We start from the raw sequence: 13,277 nt of genomic DNA on the forward strand, positions 1-13,277 counted from the left end.
ACCTTGTGATAACAGACTGGGGATATTCGCTTGTCGCTTCCTGTTGCTGCAAGAACCTTTGAGAAGAACGTGAGTGTCAACAAGGCATTCTCATCCAACATCACTGACTGGCCCCACAGATACATTTCTGAGGGGAATGGTCAAAAATGTCCATAAATGGTTTCCTAAACCTTGTTAAAAGCCTTCCCTGGCAAACGGTGGGAAACATCACGCTTAACCTTATGTATTATATGGAATGTTTTTGGCAATTTAGTGTTCGTGTGAGTCCATAATTATAGAAAATTCCTCAAGTGTTCTGATAAACTCTATTTTATGAGAAAACCTGCAACATTAATCAAAAAATGTTTCACGGTTAGCAATAATAGAGAGTATCAATAGAAGGAGACGGAACCAATTTTGTTTTGTTTGGGAATAACAGAAGAAATCCTTTTCTCTCTTAACATGTTTTCATAGCACACTTCGGTTTTCAAAGTTAAAACTAAATACATAACAAGACGTCCGGAACAGATGTTTGGTCATAGTGCTGAGCATGTTGGTTGGAGAAAACTAAACAGCTTGTTAGCAAAAAGACTTCAAAATCAGCTGTCAAACATAGTGATGCAGGGCTAACAGTGTGAAATTTGGCATTAACTTCTTCATATATCAAAGTATCCAGGAGACAAATTTGAGGCCATCTGTCAGACACCTGGGCCTTTGGCCAAACTGGGTCATTAACAAGAACAAAGTTCCCAAACACAGCAACAAATCTACAACAGAATGGATGAAAAAATGAAAGTGTTGCAATGGCCTAGTCAAAGTCCAGACCTCAATCTGATTGAAATGCTGCGGTAGAACCGCCAAAGAGCTGCAGGAGGTAATATCTGCAAACCCCAATGAACTGAAACAATGTGGGAAATAAATGTTGGCTAAAATCCTTCCACAATGGATAGGATGGAGCTTTGAGCAACTATGGATGGATGATGGATGGATGGATGAGTGAATGAATGGTTGGATGGATGAGAGATGCATGGATGGATAAATAGATGGATGAATGGTTAGATGGGTGGATAGATGAAAGATGCAAGGATGGATGGGTGAATGGTTAGATGAATGAGAGATGCATGGATGAATGATGTATGAGAGATGCTTGGATGGATGGATGCATAGATAAATAAATGCATGGATGGATGGATGGATGGATGGATGGATGGATGGATGGATAAATAGATGGATGAATTATTAGATGGATGGATGGATGAGAGGTGCATGCATGGATGGTTGGATGAATGGATAAGTGAATGAATGGTTAGATGGATGGATGGTTGAGAGATGCCTGGATGGATAAATAAATAAATGGATGGATGAGTGGATGAATTGTTAGATGGATGAGAGATGCATGGATGGATGGATGGATAAATTAATGAATGGATGGATGGATGAGTGGATGAATAGTTAGATGGATAGATGGTTGAGAGATGCTTGGATGGATGGATAAATAAATAAATGGATGGATGAGAGATGCATGGGTGGATGGATGGATGGATAAATGAATGAATGGATGGATGAATTAATGAATGAATGGATGGATGAATGAATGAATGGATGGATGGATGGATTGGAGATGCCTGGATAGATGGATGGATGGATAAATAAATGAATGGATGGATAAGTGGATTAATAGTTAGATGTAGTGTAGTAAAGCTGCCACAAGGGGTCAGTAAAAGCCTCTTTAAGGGCTGATCTCAGGGTAACCTCTGAGTGCTGCTGAAATGTATATTTTGGAGTGAAATGTGTGGACTTGTGCTGCGTCTGAAAGCCAAACAGATTAACATCTGTCATTAAAAAGTTTATTTTCTGTGTGCTCCTGAGCTGAACTCAACACAGCTTTCAGATGAGTAACTTCAGCAGCTCAAATGTGCCACTTCCTGATATTTCCCTCTCCAGCAGTCTCTCCTCTCTGGGGGGTGGAGAAGAATCCGTGTAATATCTGTCCACCAGCTGTTGCTTCCTCAGTTTGCTGCACTTTGTCACCGCTCCGGTGAAAGGCAGCGCTCTGAGGGAGTATTACAGCCAGCGATGTGACTTATGTCTCCCTGACATTTCACACAGAGGCCTCCGGGGAGCCCACAGTCAGAGTCAGACCTCTGGATTTAGCTCTGCACTGCTGGAAACATGTTGCTCAAAATGAAAAGAGTCTCTGCTAATAAATGTATGATAAGAGAAGCAACTCCATTAATTGTGGGAATGGTTGAATGAGAAACACGTTGGATATTTCCTACATCACTTGGGATAAATTATGTGTCTTTTTATGGCACAAATCTTGAACAAAACAATAAAATAATCAACAAACATTGTTTTATTATTTTATTTGCATTTTCCCTGTACTTCAGTTTCTGCTTAAATGCATTAGAGGTTAGCTGGCTTTAGAACTGAAAGCAGGCTATCGGTAAGCTTCTGGAATCATTTGTCAAGCATAGTGGTGGCAGCATCATGCTGTGGGGCCGTTTTGTAGCTAGGGGTAAGTGGGGGGGACCGCCTCCAAATTCTTTAACTTCACCTCACATTAACAGTAAGACACAAAACCACACAGACAGGAGGTGCATGTGTCTGTGGAGTGGTCAGAACCCGCTGGAGTATAACCCGATTAAGGCTGTGGAGAGGATACTGGACTCCCCGCACACTGCCTCTCCTCACCATCCTCAACGACACCGTCTGCCGTGGATCACTTCCAGTTCCTAGGAACCAACCGTTCTCCTCATACAGGTCCAGCAGAGACTGGACTTCAGAGTCTGTCCTGTGTTCACCCATCAGGGTATGATTCGGCTTATCCGGAGAACAGGACCGGTCCAGACTGCAGCAACCTGTCAGGTCTGCAGAGAGGATCATCAGGGCCGACCTTCCCTCCATCCTGGATCTACACAGGCCAGAGTCCCCGGATCCATACCATGCCTATTTGAAACAAGCCAACCATGTCTCCCACTTTTGTAAAAACACTGTAAATATATATGCGTATTTATATGCATCTAATGTAGAACAAATTACTGGATCAATGTGTGCTTCTGTGCTTTTTTGTCTCTCTTGTTGTGTCTCTGCTCTGTCTTCTGTAACCCCAGTCGGTCGAGGCAGATGACTGTTCATACTGAGCCTGGTTCTGGTTCTGCTGGAGGTTCTCCTTCCCGTTAATGGGGAGTTTTTCTACCCACTGTCGCTTCATGCTTGCTCAGTATGAGGGATTGCTGCAAAGCCATGGACAATGCAGACGACTCTCCCTGTGGCTCTACGGTTCCCCAGGAGTGAATGCTGCTTGTAGGGACTTTGATGCAATCAACTGGTTTCCTTATATAGGACATTTTTGACCAATCTGTATAATCTGATTGAATTTGACTTTGTAAAGTGCCTTGAGATGACATGTTTCATGAATTGGTGCTATATAAATAAAATTGAATTGAATTGAATATTTGCCCAAAAAAAAATCAATTTATTTATGTAGAACTAATTCATTCATCTCAAGGCACTTTACAAATTTTATTAAATCACATCATCAAGGCAGATTGGTCAAAATGTTTTCTGACTGTCATCAGTCATTCCTCCTGAAGGAGCGTAGAGCCTGGTTAGACAGTCGCCTGCATCGTGTCGTTGACTTTGCAGCAATCCCTCGTACCAAAGTCATTTTGCATGACTTTGCTTCTAACACCTGTTTGTTTTTGCTCATCCACAGACTTCATCTGGCTTAAAAAAAAAAATCCCGAGCTTCTTCCGGCTCTCAGCCTGTCTCTGAAACTGCAGCTTCAAAAAAATATTCCCGTCGGTCCACTTGGGGAGAATTCTTTGCCGTTTTTAGATGTTGACTTTATTTAACGTTTCTTCGTTGTTAATGTTTGTGACCTTTTCCCTCTTTCATCAGGTTTAAATAATACAACACCCTGACCATCAAAGAGCCTGGTTCTGATGCAACCCAAAGTAACGGTCCAGTTAGACAGCCAGCCAGAATCTCTCCTCTCTGCAGGGTCCGGATTCTCTGGTTGGTTTCATCATTGGTTTACAGGGCTGTTGTTAACCTTTATCTTTAATGAAGTCGTTCATCTGTAAGATCCATGCTGAGGCGATTCAACCGGAAGTTTTGACGCATAAATATTACACCTGGCTGTTGATGCTGCGGCTTTATTTGTTCAGATACAGTACAGATTGTATAAAAGAATATGTTGGGATAGTTACGTCAATTTTATGCTGCAGAAATATGAGTTTATTATCAATTTATCACTTTATTATCATTATAATTTATTTATAAAGAGCGTGTTTTCTTTAAATGTTTATTCTGTGAGAAATTAGGTTTTGTCATGGAGACAACTAGGGTCAGATGAAAGAAAACCAAGCAGATATCATTACTTTACATCAAAACAGCCTCATGTGCAGGAATCTACTGTCAGCATCGCTGCAGTTTTCTTGATCATCAAGAAGTTCAAGCTTGGAGGGTCATCTCTAGAGAAGAAGGCCTCAGGATTTCCAGGATTGAGCAAGCTCCCATATCGCTTTTTACGGGATGACGTTGCCACCAGTGCAGAGCTTGTTCAATGCTGGCTGTAAGTGGGCCTGAATGCACCTGTAGTCACAGTGACGTGAAGAGATTGGACAAGAAGACTGAAATACTACTACTACTACTGCTACTACTACTACTACTACCACTAATGCTACTACTACTACTACCAATAATAATTATTATTATTATGGTTACATATAATATCAATAAAACGCCTTGATTATTGCCTTGAAAAGAGTTTATTTAGCCGTTCTAAAGTCTTAATAATATTGTCCAATCAGCAGCCACCTCCAATCAGAAGCCCCGCCCCTTGGGGGCTATTTCAGAGAAGTTCCAATCATGGTAAGAGTCTTTATTTCAAATTTTGGACATAGCGATTAATTTCTATGGGCTCTGAACGTGATTTGGTAACACACACTGCTGCATGCTGGGCGATATGTACAGCGTGCACTCGTTAGTATAATCTGACCTCAATATCGCTATGGTTTCTGTACCCCTATATAGCAGACTGTGCTAACAGTGATTTCTACTGCAAAATATTATAAAACAATTGTTTGTTTTATGGCCACAGTGTAACTGTTATATTGTGGAACCAAATTTATTGTATTTGAAAATTTAACCTGTTAGCTGTGCAAAAGTACCGCACAGTATGAACAATTCACGTGTGGTGTTGCCATCTAGTGGCTGAACAAGAAACCAAATGAGACATTGCATTGTAACTCTGTGAAGGCCAGCTTTCTGACTTTTATTTATTAGCATTTTACCAATTAAATAGTTCATTTTAGCATTCATCGTAACATCCCCCCCCCCCAAACTAGCTAGCTAGCTTGCTAACTAGTTTTTTTCAGAGTAGAGAAGAAACTTCCAACAACAGTGACTAAGGTTGTCTCTAATCTAGGGATGCACCGATAACAGAATCTGTGTCGATATCAGTATCTGATGTTAATAGTGTTGTTATGGCCGATAACCAATAATTACTGGTGTTATATTTTCCGATCCATAACGATCCTTATGGAATGTGGATCATGACCAATAGAACTAGATCCCGTGCATCTCTGCTCTAAACAAATCAAGACAATTTTAAGGGTGAAATAACTTTTTGTCCATCGCCTTTAAAGATGGAGTTTTGTCCTTGACATTTGGCACCGATGCAACATAACGGATGAAAAAAAAAAGAAACAAAACACTCTGTTTAAACAATATAGCTAAAATAGTTATAAAGTCAAGATACTGAACTGATTAAAATTGAATGATTATAAAAGACAACAGTGATCTGATCTATGCATGTTTATTCAAAGCACTCCTTTTTCAGCCTGAATAAATAATTGGATAAGTGATAATTGAGTTTTTATAGCGGCTTGTTTCTGTTAGCGGGACCATCAGCCTCCTACCGGATGGACGCAGCCTGAAGGAGGAGCGCAGGGGATGAGTTGGGTCTTAGTAAACCTGAATAACTTTGTTCTTCAAAGCTCGCTCATGTAGATCAAGAGGATACATTTGCTGGTGCCGGTTATTTTGCCCGCCTGTTTCACCATCCGGTTACTGTTATCTTCAAAGAGAAGAAAGAAGAAAGAAACTTCAAAATCCAAGAAAACTACATTTTACATCACTTTATAAGGACCGAGCCTTCGAACAAATTCCTCTGATGTCTCATAAGAAAGAAAATAACCATAGAGATCGAGATTTGGGTGTTTTTTTTTTTTTAATAATTTAAACTATGATTAATTATTTTTAAACATATATTTAATATTTAAAATCCCCTTATTTACCTGAAACAGAATGTTGTTTGACAGTAGTTGTAAAATGAGGTCCGTCATGCCATAAAACCCACTATTTACTTGTTTTACTCTATAGAGAGCTCAGTATGGTTGAGTATAAAACAGGTGTGTTCAAATAATGTGTTCAGTTTGAATGAAAATTAGCATCTTTTGAAAATGAGAACAAAATTTGTGTTTGAATTAACATTATATATTTTCTCAAGCTTTCAAGTCAAATTTATTTATAAAGCGGGTTTAAAAACCATCAGTCCATCAGCGGGACTCCCAAACAGAACATGGGTCTGTTTCAGGTTTAAATGCAGATTTCCACCCATTTTTTCCTCTTTCAGACCTTCTGTGGACAGTTTATTTGTGTTTCTAACCGCGGGCATGTTTATCCAGCAGCTCCCGTTAAAAACCGTGCCGTCATCAAAGGAGAAGGTCATGCAGTCAGTTTTCTCGCGCTGCCTGAAAAATGTAGTTCCACCTTGAGACGAAGCGTCGCAATCATCAAGCCCCATTAGGCTCAGGAGGCGCACACAGACAGGCCTCTAATGCTTTCTCCAAGGACTGTGAAAGAGCCCTACCTCATTTACCACCAAACAAGAGGTTTGTGTCATCACAAGTGTCTTTTCTGTTATCAAAAATATACATGTGTTCATTAAGCCCAAGGCCCCCAAAAAATTAAGCTTTTTCTATCAAAATGGCTGAAATGCTTTTGGAAGATTGGAACAAATATTTGATGTGAATGCCCAAATCCTCATTACCTTCAAAACTCTCTGAGGTTCTTTATTAGTTTTGTTTCCATGCAAATTAATCGAGACAGAGTTCTGATACCAACATGGAGAAAATGTTACTTGTGGAAACAGATTTCTTTCTCTGCACCCATCCTGCAGGCAAATTCAGCCGTACAGCACCATTCATGCACAAGGCAATGCAAACTGCTTTATTGCAAAGTGCTTTATAGGTCCTCAAAGGAAAGACAGAGAGAACAGAACAAGAAAAGCATAAGAGTAAAATTATTGTATAAAAGAAAACGATTTTAAAATACAGATATTTAAACCTGGCTTTGAATTCAAACCAAATCTGGTCTTCAGCCTCACGCTTCAAACATCCAGTCAGTTTCTTTATCAACAGCTTCAGTGAACAGGAACACCAGTTTCTGAACATCCAGCAGGTCCTGGGTTAAGCTTCATTAATCTTCCCATAAACTCACATCTGCTTACCAGCATAATGTGGACACCACCACTATAGTTTGCCTTGGTTGGTTCAGGATTATGTGCAGTTTAGTTTTCCATCACTCATGGACTTTTGCATGTAGGCCAGAAAGTCCATGTCCTGGTAGGTCTGCAGGTGGTCCATCCTCTCCAGGTCCAGATGATGGGTTGATCAGAGCTCTGGGATGTTGCTGTAGATCCTGATCCTGCTTTAAACTGGACCAGAACTTCCTCCCTGACCCGTCTGCTGGGTTCCTTGCTCTCCATGATGCTGGTTGTTCTCTGAAGAACCTCTGAGACCAGAAACAGAACAGCTGCATTTATACTCAGACTAATTTAGATTGCTAAAGGTATCAAATTAAAGGGGACTAAATACAAATGCATGCCTCATTTTCTTATTATTTGCAAAACAATAAAAAAAAAACACGTTCGTCTTTCTTCCTCTTCAAGTTTGTATTGGTCTGTCATTTAAAATGTTACGATCCATGGGCGTTCATCCATTAGTTTTTAGTCTTATGGTGTAATTGTTGTTATTTAGGTCTTATAGAAATAGTTCCTGGGTTATTCATTATTGCTGTTTAGGTCTTGCCATAGAGGTTCATGCCTTTTGTGTTAAATTTCTTATTTCCTGTGTTCTGTTCTTTAGTCATCGTGGTTCAGTTTAAGGTTTGGCTTTTCTTTTTTTGATCAGTAGCTGCTTCAGTGTTCTGTGTCTTCCCGCTTTAACCCCCCCAATTTTGAAATGATGGAGAGGTAGAATTATTAAATGTAACGCTTACAACCCCTTGTTCAGTCACCTCTTCTTAATTTTGTTTTAGCTGTTTGCTCCTAAAACTCCCCCCAAAACATATAATGCAACAGATTAAGGTCTCTCTGCACTTTATGATGCACACATAGTGAAATTCTACTAAATTACATCTATTATTTTAGGTCTAGCACCCTGCAGGAAACTGCTGTTTTTGGGTTATTTGCAGGCAACAGCTGCCATGAAGCACATATGGTCCCAGTGGTTCCATGATGACCTCTTCTATTCATGGAGGGAAGAGGAAAGCTTCTCCAGATGTCGGGCCGGGTCATTTGTAGCCATGCTCTGATGCAGGTGGGGAAGATGCCGTCCCAGGACAACGCTGAGCTTGGCGGTGGTGAATTAGCAACTGAAAACGCAAAATTCTGTTCCTCGGAAAATCAGTTATTACATCAGACCAAGCGCGACTTGAGCAGTGGGTGGTCATTACAGGATCTGCTCTCTCATGGTTCCAGTCTTATTTGACTGATCGGAGCTTTTCAGTGCAACTAGGTGAATTCACCTCATCTTCAGCTCCTTTGAGTTCTGGGGTTCCCCAAGGCTCCATTCTTGGACCTATTCTTTTTCTTCTATATATGTTACCATTAGGATCAATTTTCAGGAACCATAATTTTTCCTTTCATTGTTATGCTGATGATGTCCAGATCTATTTTCTTTTAGTATCAAAATCCAACAACCCTGTACAGTCATTTTCTGACTGCTTAAACGATGTAAAATCTTGGATGACCTCAAACTTTTTGAATCTGAATGAAAATAAGACAGAAATTATTATGTTTGGTTGTAGTCCAGCAGTTTTTCCTCCTGGCTCCTTGGGCCCTCTTACACCTAACATTCGATCATCAGTAAAAAATCTTGGTGTAATATTTGATGATAGGTTGAAATTCGATCGCCAGGTTAGTTCGGTCGTAAAAAACAGTTTTTACCAGTTAAGAATTTTATCAAAAGTGAAAGGGTATCTGCCAAACAGAGATCTGGAGACTGTAATCCATGCTTTTATTAATACAAGATTAGATTACTGTAATTCATTATATGCTGGCTTGGACCACTCACTTTTACACCGTCTACAGTTGGTACAAAATGCAGTTGCCCGTCTCCTTACTGGCACACGTAAACATGACCACATATCACTCGTTCTAGCCTCGCTGCATTGGCTTCCGGTTGTTTTTAGAATAGATTTTAAAATTTTATTGTTTGTTTTTAAAGCTCTTAATGGTCTAGCCCCCCAGTATTTGACTGAGCTTCTCAAAATCCATGTCCCGGCCAGAACACTGAGATCCTCTGATCAGTTGCTACTGGCCATGCCTAAAACCAGACTTAAAACCAAAGGTGACCGTGCCTTTATGGCAGCGGCACCGAGACTCTGGAATAACTTCCCTTTGCATATTCGATCGTCAGGCTCCTTGGAGGTTTTTAAATCCTCTCTAAAAACACATTTCTTTTCCCTGGCTTTTAATCAAGTTTTGGTGGACATTTGGCAAATTATAATTATATTTTATTTTAACATTTTATTTAAATTGAAACATTTATCCTATTATATTTTATCTGCTTTCAAATTTTCTTTTTGCATTGTGTTTATGTATTTTAGCATTCAGTTTTTATCTTTTATCTGTACAGCACTTTGGTCAACCCCGGTTGTTTTAAATGTGCTTTATAAATAAAGTTTGAGTTGAGTTGAGTTGAGACCTATAAGGAATAAATTCTGGTGCAGAAATTTGGGCCTAATGACCAGTACCTCCGTGGATCACACAGTGTTTGCTCCTTCTGCGTGAATTACTGCAGGAAATCAGCATCTCCATGAAGCTTGTCAGCAGAAGAAAGGATGGAGGGCTCTAAAATGTCCAGGTAGATGGCTGCAAGGTCTCTGGACGTCAGAAAACCCGGTGGGCCAGAACCAGCAGACGACATGGCATCCCAGCTCGTCACTGACTGTGAAAACTTTACTCTGGACTTTAATACAGTTTTACCTTTTACTCCAGACTCGGGACCGGATTTCAGCTGAAATTTAAAGTACATAAGGGAATAGAGCAATGGACCTGAGGGGAGAACAGATCTATTAAATAGAGAAATTTAAAGCTGAGGGAAAATACTAAAAGGCAGATTTTACTGTATTTTGTACATATATTCATAGTACATGTAAACTCTGTTATAATAATCATCTGTATATTATGCTATTGTACATATCTGTAAAACTCCACCTGTAATATCCACCTGTATATTATATTCAGTGCATATCCAGCTGTAAATTTAGCTCACAATACTAGTTATCTATATATACATATCTGTAAAACTCTATTAACAGTAATACCCACTTGTATACTATATTCGGTACATATATACCAAATATCGGTATATATATGTACCCAATATATTCAGTACAAATCCAGCTGTAAATTTAGTTCACAATACTAGTTTTCTATATATTATACTCATAGGACAAATCTATCAGTAACATTCTGTTTATAATAGTATTCATCTCTATATTTATTCAGTAATAATCCATGTCCTGTACTTATGGAACTATTGTTTATCCTGCACTTGCTGCTATTGCACTTCTGGTTAGACCTAAACTGCATTTTGTTGCCTTGTACCTTTACCTGTGTAATGACAATAAAGTTGAATCTAATCTAATCTAATCTAATCTAATCTAATCTAATCTAATCTAATCTAATCTAATCTAATCTAATTTTGCACTTTTTCTACCACACTTTTTCCTTCCACTCAATTTCCATGAATTCTGTTTCATATTTTAGCGAACGTCTCTATTATCTAAAAAGTGACACTTCACCTGGAACCGAGTCAGGCAAAGAAAGAGACAGAAAACACAAAGAGTTAAAATGTAATTCTCAACCACATTTAAACAGAATCAGGATGTTGTTCGCGATCAGCTTGTTTTACATCCTTGCTGGGAACATTTGAGATCCACCACAAACCGGCAGTTTGCAGCCAGGCAGCGCAGGGCTTTACAACTTGTGTCTGGATTAACGTTGACCCCAACCCTCGGTGATTCTCAGCCAATTCAATCCCTGCTGTTTACAATCCACCAAAGCATTACGCAACTCAACAAGTTTCTTCTTCGGGCAGAAACTCATAGGAGCATCCTCTTGTTTTATTTTACCAGGTAGCTTTTACAATTTAGATCCATTAGATAATCTCATTAGGTTATTTTCTAGGGGCTGCTCCTTTTATATGGTGTAGATGATTTAATTAAAGAGTTAAATGTGCTCATGACGTTAGTTGTGTTCACAGCTCACCCTCGATGCCCTCATGTGGCCAAGAAATTAAAGTGAGCGAAAACTTTAAGCGAAAATTGATAACGGTGTTCTAAGTGAAGCAAGGTTCACATCACCAGGGGCTGGGAGGCTGTCAAGAAAGAACACCTTCAAGATGCCCCCCATGGACAAGCCAAATGCCTTCTGGAGAAAAGTTTGACTGTCAAACCAAAGACTGAGCAGTTTAGACCCAATGACAAGGTTTGGTAGCCAAGGTGAAGCTTTTTAAGCAGCAAAACACTGTTCCAGTGGTCAGGCATGGCAGTGGCAGCATCATGCACGGTGGAATAATGATCTCCAAATTGTTTAACTTCACCTCAAATCAGCAGTGGAACGATTGAAACTTGGTCAAACTGGTACCTTCTGGGATGGCCTTTAACCCCATTGGAAATTTACGGAGCATGTTTATCAGCCTTGTTGATGCCAGGAAAGCCAGTTATTTAAATGACTGGTTGTAATGAATTATTAAGTCAGGAAAAGTGGTCAAATGTCCTGTCAGAAGCTTGCTTTTAAGTTTAAATTACATGACATGACTGAAACATCATGGACCTTACCAAGCTCCGCCCACAACTGACCTAAAAAATCTGAAGTCTCACAAACAAAGCCTCGCGGCGCTTTAATTCTATGGAAGTTTCTATGTAAACATGGCGTCTTCCACTTGGACTGATTCTTTGCGGAGTATTCCCGACTCGATTAGTGCGTCATTTCTGCCTGATTTTGAACAAATATCATCTACAACAATGGACAGAGGAACTAACAAGTTCATGTCATCATTTTTGGATGAGTTAAAGGTATTTGAGCCACGCGATGCCTCCAAAGTTGTGCACGTCACAGCAAAATGCTTTCGGTCGATGAGGAAAACGGCAGACCCTCACACCCTCAGCATTAATATAGATGTGGACAAGATAACTGATGCCTATTGTTCTTGCAAGGCTGGGTAAGTTGTGCATTCATCGTTTTGTCTGTTACTTTTGAAATCAGTGTATAATTCCTGTGGTTTGTTGGCAAATGTTTGTGTGGCTAGCCTGATACGCTGTACTTGGTGCTAGAGTGGCTAACACGAGGAACAGTTTCGTCCAAAGCCTTTTCTGCTAAAATAAAATATTTAGTGTATGTCAGATACAGTACACGTTGGACATTGATCTGTTTAGCTAACGTAAGACTGTGTAGCAGACAGGCTTCACGGTCTTGAAGGTGTAAAGTTGTATCAGTACTGCCGTTATGTTGTACTTAGCTAAAAGCTGTTCATGATGGATGCGTTTATTATTGATTTTCTTTTTGTGTACTAACAAGCTCTCTGCTCTAATCGATGGTCTCTTGTCTTTGCTGTCCTGCCTACTTGCACTTTCCGATGCTCTTTTTCGTGCGCGCCTAGCTGCATGCACTCGCGCTCCGTCTGCTGGTGTCGGATAAGGATGGGACGCTGTTGGCCCATCCCCGCCGACAAAATGCTAATAAATAAAAAAATAAAAAGCAATAAGTATTATTTATTTGCGTTAAGTATTAAAGCAAAGCAATAATACTTACACCAGCACACACTCCCTTGTTCTTGTTGATCCTACGAAGGTTGAGCTGCTCATGTGGTCGTGCACAAGCTTTGATCCAAGCCCGGCATTTTTTTTGGGGCTAGATAGAATCCTGCACTGGGCGCAATTAGCAAATATAAACAGACATGGCGCCATCTAGTGACAGTATCGCAGAACTATCATAACG

The sequence above is a fragment of the Fundulus heteroclitus genome, chromosome 16, assembly GCF_011125445.2.
Source record: "Fundulus heteroclitus isolate FHET01 chromosome 16, MU-UCD_Fhet_4.1, whole genome shotgun sequence".
Lineage (NCBI taxonomy): Eukaryota > Metazoa > Chordata > Actinopteri > Cyprinodontiformes > Fundulidae > Fundulus > Fundulus heteroclitus.